Source organism: Marmota marmota, unplaced genomic scaffold (assembly GCF_001458135.2).
Source record: "Marmota marmota marmota unplaced genomic scaffold, marMar, whole genome shotgun sequence".
Taxonomy (NCBI): Eukaryota; Metazoa; Chordata; class Mammalia; order Rodentia; family Sciuridae; genus Marmota; species Marmota marmota.
This window is the reverse complement of record NW_026000037.1, coordinates 29,216,881-29,226,644: the sequence shown is the minus strand read 5'-3', so window position 1 is coordinate 29,226,644 and position 9,764 is coordinate 29,216,881. Positions and strand designations below refer to the sequence as shown.

General features: G+C 36.1%; 1 pseudogene; it reads right to left on the bottom strand.

Moving 5' to 3' along the window:
* Positions 1-418: 418 nt before the first annotated feature.
* LOC107136612 overlaps positions 419-9,764 on the bottom strand; it is a 26,417-nt pseudogene continuing 17,071 nt past the window's right edge.

Sequence of the window (9,764 nt, the reverse complement as noted above, 5' to 3'; positions counted from 1 at the left end):
ATCCCTCCCACCCCCAATACTATACCAGTAATAGACAAAAACTACACACATGCTAGCTGTAAAAATGCAGAATTAACACTGTGGGTTGTGAGGATGCTCTTTGAAGATCAACAGTACCTTTTTTGCCTTCCCACACACCCAAGTCTTCAAATTTTGTCTTTCATAGAATTCCCTTTGCCTTTCTCAGTAAAGTGAAGAATGGGTTGCCTTCAAACACTCACTCCTACTAGGATGAGTGTGCAAATTATACAGCTTGGAATGGGCTTTAAAGCACTGGGGCTTCTGCAGGGCACAGAAAATAAATTGGCTCTTTAAAGGACATCTTCTCAAACCACCTTATGGGGTCAAGACAGTCGAACTCCTTCCCTCCCTACTTAAATACACAGTCAGAGGTGACAGGGGCTGGTACTCAGGATTGTCATCGTTTTTTGTCATTATCCTCTGAGGAGTAGGAATGCCACATCAGCCTTTTCTCACAGAAGGATATGACAACCTGTGGGCACTTGACATTGGCCTCCTTGGTTCAGCTCATCAGAGTTTTCCATTTCATTAGGAACAGGTGCTCTGGGCTGGAGTCTGTAGTTCCAATAATCTGCTCGGGCTCCAAACCCCAGGGCAAAGTCCTGTGGCTTTTCTGACTCTTCTTTTTCTTCTTTGGTTTGCTCACTTTTCCTTTATCTTCAGAATCAGAATCCAGCTCTACACTTGCCTCTGTCTGATATATGTCTCTCTTGCTGTTTTCTGCAACTGTAGAAGCTCAGCAATGAGGGCCAGGTTTTTTTCTGGTGCCTGTGTGTTTTACTCACCTGAGAAACCTTCCACTTTAGGAGGTTCTCCACTTTTCCAGATGATTGAGAACTTTTTCCACCACATGTTCCTCTACCTCTTGTTCTACTCTACCTCCTCTACTTTTCTTTTTGTTTCCCCCCACCCCACCCCACTCCTTATTGCCCTACAGCTTTCTGATGTAAAGGGTGACACTGCTCAGAGCAGCGCCCAAGAGTCCAGAAGGAATTGGTGTTGCAATGGTGGCGTTGCATCACGCTGTCCTGGGGAGTGGCGCCCAGTAAAGCCTATAATAGTTTGTTTGTTTGTTTGTTTTTCCTTCTTTTCTTAAGGAAAAAAGTTGTTCAAGTCAATCCAATTTCAGCTATATATAATTGACAGGGGAGGGATTATACCCTGTGATTGATTTGCCCCATTCTCCTTTGGATCCCTCTGGGGAAGACCCTGTGCATGGGCAATAGCATTTTCTCACAACAAACGTATGTCCCTGATTCCCCAGCCTCCTTTTTCATGCATAATCCTCTGCCAACTGTTGATACTGTTTGGCTCATGTTCAAGATAAACAAACATCCTTATCGATTCAGAAACCTCTTTCTGATATTTGCAAAGACTAAAAGAAGTGTCTGGATCTAGATGTGTCAGTTTATTATTTTAAACACAAAATTACTTCACACCATGCACCTCCTCATCTATTTACTTTTGCATTTCCTTTCTAAGCCATTAATTACTTGCCACTATATGTGTGGTCATTGACAGAATCCTGATTTATTCCACATGACACTTAGGGCTTCTGCTGCTTCATTCTTTGTGTTATCTGGAAGAGACAGTCAAAGATGCACTCTCTCATGGACTGATGATGTCCTACATATAGTTCCTGTTATGGCAAGTGATTTTTTTCCTTATACACCCTATTCTCCATCAGTTTTCTATCATAAGTTTATCTTTGCTTTGTTTTTGTTTTTAGAAAGTGAGAGCTTTCTAATCCTTTCTTCATTTAGATAATCCTGCTTTGATCCCTTGATTTTATAAGATAGGCAAACCCAAGTCTAACATATAATGAAGAATTATTGAATTAATTACTAATTATTCTCTCTTTCCCTCTTTTTTTTTTGTCCCTAATGTTTCAGTTCATCTCATCCTCATGAAACAGAACTGTGCCTCTTTTGTCTTCAAGAAGAAGTCCAATGAAGGTTTAATGTGATTTGCTAAACTCATAGCATGCACTGAGCAATGCATTGCCACAGTCTGGCTGGGCATAGAATCACGAGCCACTCAAGCAGGAACAAACTTTATTTCCAAAATTCCCGCGAATGCACGCATGCGGCCTTCTCCCGGGACACACTACACCAACAGGAAATCCCCTCCTCCGGAATTCCCTCCTCCTGCACTTCCCCAACCAATGGGAACTCTCTGGGAGTCCAGTGAAAGCTCCAAAGTAGCAGGCCCAGGCGGACAGTAGGGGTCTAATCTCCAATTGAATGCACATCTTAACATAATCATTATCATCTCAATGGCTTGCTGGTGTCACCTTTCAACCAAAAATGCCATGAGTCATTCCTACTTGGCTATGGCTTTCAGCAATGCATGTTGCTATCAAATATTTCACCCACTCACACCATGGGGTAGGACCCCAAGGCACCCAATCCAGCCTTTCTGCCACTTATCCAAAGCCATCATTCCCTAAGTGAACCTCAGCCTCCTAAAAACTGTATCTATTGTATTCCTTCCCTTAACTTACTATTTTAAATGACAACAGACCTGAGATACTTGTTAAAGTACAGCCATCAGCAGAATCAGGCTTGTTACTTTTCACATTCTTTTCCTTAGTATGACAGACCAGGACTGTACCTCCTAGAACTATGATTCCAAATCTTCAATATCTTGCAACAAATCTTTGAAAAAGAAAATAAGAATGTCTATCTTGTGAAGAAATATAATGTTGAAGCAGGAGCAGGAAAAAAGTCTAGATTTAGAGGAAAACATTATTTAGCTTGCATGAGTGTGATTTCACTAAAATAAGTCTATTTTAGTGAAATCTATTCCTTTTAAGAATATGGCATCAAAAAAAAAAAAAAAGAATATGGCATCACGATCATAGCATCTTATTTTAGATTTGTTCATTGCACTTAAGTCTTTGCCAAGAAAATAGTCAATACTTATCTTGGTCTTTACATCTAAAGGTCCTGTTGAAGTGATGTTCCTGAACAACAAAACTGTCTTAACTTCTCATAGCAATTGGTCCCAACCCTGTGCCTTGGAACTCCAGGTAACTCAGTGAGTTTATTGAGCTCCCTCCTCAACAATTTCATATCAGGTAAGTTCTAATTTCCTTCCATCCAACTGATTTTATAGTTATGTTTATTACCTATACTTAGTCATATATTTTTTATATAAAGTTTCATTTATATACACATTTAAACAGTCATACTAATATGGCTAATATTCCTGTGTGTATATTTAATATATTCATATATATATATATATGCATGTGTGTATATATTTATATATTTACAATTATATAACTACGCTAAATTGTCATCTTTTTTTTTTAGGACATATATAAAACCCTGTAGATGTCCCACAGGTCTTATCAGTAGCAAAGTAAAATTCATTGGGTTAAATTCATTTTTCCTTCTACAGAGAAAAATAAAATCTATTTCATATTTATTACTACTAAATTTCCATTTCCATGGGAATTCTCCATCATTGTTTTTCAAATTTTAGGACATTACTCTAGGTTCTTTGATGTCTGCATTGATGCAATGAAAAATGGCATTTCTACCTCTTAGTCTGTAAGGATCCCGCGAAATGTCGGAGAAAGAGACCACCAAGTGACCACTCATGCAATTGGCAGAAGGGGGATTTATTGAACCAGCATGCTGGGGCTCCGTGCCCACTCAAGAAGGAAAGCAGCCCAGAGCCCCAAGCAGGGGCTGAGCACTGCTTAAGTACACTTTTTGGGGAGGGCGGAGGGCTTTGTATACATCAGAACAAATCATCATGAGGCGCGGGAAAATTGAACAACGACTCCTAAACATGATTGGTTCATTCATTGGTGGGAACAGGTCAGGCTGGAGTGATAGGTCATTCCTAAGGAGGGGGTTACATTTAAACTGATTGGTCCAGGCCCTGCAATGCCTATGTGCGACCACACAGAGCCCTTATTACTGGGCAGTTCCAAGCATTGTCTTAACAGCTACAGAAATTTAACTCAGACCTTGCAGCTTAGAAACTTTACAACACCCGTTCTTTTACCCTTTAACTTTTATGCTTTAACTTCAATTTCTTTTACCCTTACAAGTCTACTCACCTAACTGGGACTGAGAGACAAAAATTTGTATCCTCTTCATCACAGATTGGAGGAAGAATCAGACATCCAAACTTCCTGATTCCTTGATAGTCCATCCGTTTCTTTTGACAGAAACTCCCCTTTGCTTTTCTCCACAGCAGGAGTCCTAACTTGTGATCAGCCAGCTGCCTATAGTGACACCACAGTTCCTGGCAGAGTTCTAGCTGTCCTGAGGTACTGCAGCTGAATACTCAGAGGGGATCTTTCAAGAAAAATCCATAGGCTTCATAAACACAGAGGGAGGCCTGCCACTGGATTCTGAGTCCTCTCTAACCTCTAAGTTCCTAGAGAGCCTTTTAAGATACCCTTTTCGTGTTCCTAAAGACTTAATTTCTCTGAACTAAATTTTTGGGGGACAATTGGAGAGAATCAAATTTTATATTTCTATGAAATAAATAAAAATAAGATGTAGCTGTAAGTGGGTTGTCTTAATTGAGCCAGATCTACTACTTTGTTATAGCTTCTATCAGCAGAGTATCATTTTGTATCTACTGGTGTTTTCTAAATGAGAAGCTATTTTTTTGTAGGCAAGTTTCTAAGCCAGTTGTCAATCCACTGGCATATGGTATACTTAAGGAGTTATTGTTAGAAAATAAGGAATTACATGTAGGTGGACTTAATACCTTTATTTCTCAAAATAGCATCATTTCAACTGTGTGTAAAGATCATCCAGCTACTAGCAGACTTCCTTATCCCTTTAGGAGAAACAGCAACCCTCATAGGCAAAACACAATAGTTCTCACAATATATACCCTTTCTCTCTCCCACATTCCCATTTTCCATGACTTGGATTTAAAATACAACACCACACACCTTTTTCTATAAAGGATTCTAGTGGGTTGAATGGCAGTTTCCCTGAAGTTATTAACACTTAAAACCTATAAATGTGAACTTATTTGGGAAGAAAGGAAAAGGCCTTTACAGATAAAATTAAGTTATGGATATCAAAAAAGATCATTCTGGTAAACCCTAAAGATAAATATGTGTTTGAATAGAATACAGAGAGAGTTGCTGATGAAAAGTCAAGGCAGAGGTCAGAGAGATGGTATCATTGCAACCACCAAAGCCGGCAAAGGCAGGGCACAGAATCTCCCCCAGAACCTCTGGAGTGGGCACATCTCACTTACTGTGGACTTTTAGCCTTCAGAACTGTGAGAGACTAAATTTCTGTTGTTTCATGACAATATTTGAAGCCATTTGTTATAGCAGCCCTAGGAAACTCATATAAGGTCTAAAGAGTAAATATTTAGGTTTTGTGAGCCATATGGTCTTCATAGCAACTATTCAACTCTGATTTGTAGTGTGAAAGTAACATACAAACAAATGAGCATGACTGTGATCCAGTAAACTTTATCTATGAAAATTTGAATTTTCCTATGTCAAAAAATATTATTCTTCTTTGCTATTTTTTTAACATCAAAAAAATTTAAACATTATGCTTGGCTTATGGGAGATGCATAAATAAACAGTGGGCCAGATTTAGTCTGTAGGTTATAGTTTGCGGTTTCTTTCTCTGGAACAGGGACCATCAAGTGGAACAGCATTGATTATGCAGATGATACTCATTCTGGAGATCAGTTTGAATGTCTGATTCCACTCATCTTTGGAAATGCCCTTTGTTTTTAAACTCAATTTCTGATGCCTTTGAAAAACCTACATGAACACCCCTCTTAAGAGTGTAGATAGTACCTCATAGTAGATAGATTTGAACTAAAACTAGATGGCCAGGGACTCTGCTATTAGTACCCACCAACACATATCAAACCAATATCCTTGACCTTATCAATAGATTAGGAAAATTATTCTAAACATTGTATACTTATTCAAATGAAATAGGAAATTTGATTATGTCTCATTTTAGAGACTGTGATTTCATTATTCCAGGATGAGCACCCCTGGCACTGGAAAGGGCTTCCTGGGCAATATTGGCTTAGGTACATGATACTGAGAAGCATTTGCTTGCAGAGACCCTAAAACTGTAAGTCATCCCCTTAGCCACCAGCATCCATATGCAGTTGCAAAGGCACTTGCTCCCAAGCATCTCAAAATTCTAATGTGGCTCACTGCTTTACCAGCACAATGTTCCCATACAGTGTCTTTCTGGTACTCCAGAGGAGAAAAGTTACACCTGTCAGAAGTTTGACAGACTGTTGGAAAATATGAAATCACCTATGTCAATTGGGAATTAAAAAAATGCTATGGGGATTTTTTCCCAAGATAGTATAATTGCAAAGTTTTTATCAGGATTTAAAAGTCAAATAAAGACACTTGAAATACATGATAAAGGGATCTCCAATATGTCACTGAAGGAATCTGTCCCTCTTTGTCATTTAGACACACTCTGTCCATGCACTCTTCCACACTCTTTCTACTAGCCTCATTCCTGTTTCAAACAAGGAGAACCTAATAAGACTCAGATGGGAGATTTGTGACTATTCCCAAAGGAAGGAGTCACTGCTTCTGAAGATATCCTGTTTGTTCATTTTCTTTTTCCGATATCTTTTCTTTGTTTTGTTTCTGGATCCCTCTATCTTTCTCCCAGCTTGTATTGTCAATTTCTGTTAACCTCCTCTTGGGAGCTCTCCCGACAAGTGTGGCAATAGAGAATGGCTTTGAATAAAACATGCATTCTATACTTGATATCAAGTCCCTGTTTCTCATACATCTACAGGAGGAAAATAAATAGCTTTGGACCTAAAAACCCAGCAAAGCTGTTTCTAACCTATGTGAAAATTTATAAAAGCTTTAAATGTATCAAATTAATCACAATCTTTAGGTTATGATAAGAGCGTTTTTTTTTCTTTGAGCACCATTTTTTTTGTGCTAAACATTTATTCTGTAGCATTTAACGTGTCTCTTCAAATGTACTTAAAAGACTTTTGCTAAAATGTACCCCAAACCATGTGAACTTAAAAAACAATTTTATTTCTAGAAGTGATTTAAGTGGATGTATCTAGAAGCCTCTAATACTAGAGCTGTCACTGACAAATGTAATAATTATAATAATTAAGATGAATCAATGAAAAGAATGACCTTAAGACATCTGGCTCATCTCTGTGACTAATTTGTAACCACTTACATCACTGATGACATGAAATACCACATAACTGGTGCAGAATTCTAGACATATCATCAATATATTTGATCAAACATATTTGTTCATTGATTTTTATATAGCACATGCCACTTTTTATGAAAATTACTTATACTTTCAAAAAAGCTTTGTTAATATTTTAAGATTATAGCCTTAATTTTTTCTTTACCAGAACTCTAGTCTTAGGAGTAGACAATAATGTTAAAATAGCTTAATAAGCAGACAAGCAGCTGTAGTCCACATAGCTATCTACTTCATATTATGCTAAAGGGCAAAAATTATACTAGGTTTACTTTTTTTATGAGAACTTACAGCTCAGGATAATAGGGATTGAATCATTATAAGCAATAAAGTGTTAAAGGAGGATAGTTTTCTGAGTCTAAAAAGTAAGGATTCAAAGCCTCGCCTTGTTAGTTACATGACTGATATTTAACTTATAGGAATATAAGTTTTCTTTGTAAATTTTGGTGAATTCCCATGTAGGAATCTAGAAAAAAGAGAAAAAGTTTGTGTTGATGTCTTTGCCTACAGAGTAGTCCATCAAAACTATGATAATTAATATTATTCTCTTGATTTCCATGTAGTGCATGCTTGGGTTTGGTAACATTAATGGGATTTCTCCCTATTGTTCACATTGTTCACCAACAGAAGCAAAAGCATCATTAATCTTCCACAATATACATTTTTATACCTTTTCTCAAGAATGGAAACACACACACACACACAAACACACACACACAGGCTTTAAAAAAGGTCAAGATAAATCCAAGGATAACACAGATGACATGAATTTCTAACATCAGAAATGAAACAGGGGCTATCATTACTGGTTTAATTGGTATCAAGAGAAAAACAGAAAGAATAGTGAAATAAGAAAGAAAAATAGAAGAATATTAAAAGAAAATGCTCTATAATCACAGATTTTATAATTTAGATGAAATGGACCAACTTTGGAAAAGGAACAATTTTTTTTAAAAAAATCACACAAAGAAATATAGGTAATATAAGAATGATATTTATTAGAGAAATTGAATCAATAGTTAATAATATTCCAAAATAGAAAACACTGGAACTTAAATGGTTCACTGTGAATTCTACCAAACATTTCATGATGATATATCAGTTCTCTATAATTTTTTTGAAAGATATACAAACAGAGGGGATGCTTCCCGGTTTATTCTATGAGGTAAGCATTATCTTTATTTTAAAAGAATATAAGTCATACCAACAAGAAAATCTACACATCAAAATCTCTCATCAACATGTTTAAAAATTCTCAAAAAAAATTTTAGTATACTAAACCCAACAATGCATGAAAATAAATGTAGTTCATGATTGGATGTGATTCATCTCAGGTCTGAAAGATTGGTTCAACATTTGAAAATGAATTAATGTTAAACTTTTATATCAAAAAAGAATCATATGATCTATCTTTTGAAGCAGAACACACATTTGACAAAATTAAATTCATCATAAATATTTTCATCCAACTAAGCATAAAGGAGAATTTTCTCAGGTTGGTAAAACTTACAAAAAACTCTACAGCTAACCTCAACCTTACAGGAGATAATTTATAAAGGAAATTGTAGCTAACCTGATAAGATAAGAAAAAGATGAAAAAGGTATACAAAAGGAATAGATAAAACTATCATCATTCATAGATGATTATCTATGCAGAATATACAAAAAATCGACAGAAAACAACTCTTAGAACTAATAAGCAATTATAAAATTTTACAGGATACCAGGTCAATATTTAAAAGTTTCCATATGCCAGAAATAACAAGTGGAATATAAAATTTAAACACATTGCCATTTATATTAGCATTCTCTTTAACATGAAAAAAGTCATATACTTAACAAACTATTGTCAGAATCTACATGAGAAAAGAGACAAAATATATGAAAGATGACAAAAAAACTAAATAATTGGAGACATATCTTATATTCGTGGAAGGAAGACAGTATTATCAAGAGATCAGTCCTTACAAACTTGAGTTGTAGACGCAAAGGAATCCCATTCAAAATTCCATTATTGTACCTATATTGACAAACTGATTCTGAACTTCATGTAAAGAAGACAGAAGGCTCAGAAGAGTCAACACAGTATTAAAGAAGTAACTCTGAATATTGGCATTACCTGATCTCGAGATTTCCTATAAACCAAGATAGTGTAACATTGGTTTAAAAAAAAAAATAGATAAACAGATTAATGGAACAGAATGATATCCCAGAAATGAACCCACAGAAACATATTCAATTGATATTTGTAAAAGAAGCAAAAACAATCCTGTAGCGAAAGAATCATTTAACAATCCTGGAGCACAATGAACATCCAATGCAAAAGAGAGAGAGAGAGAGAGAGAGAGAGAGAGAGAGAGAAATAGACTTCATATCTTTCCAAAAGTTAACTCATAATCTAAATAACCTTGAATTTGACAAAGACTTTTTAGACACACCAAAAATATAATCCATAAAAGAATAATTGATAAATCACACTAAAATAAAATTAAAGGAGAGGAAGGAATGGGGAAC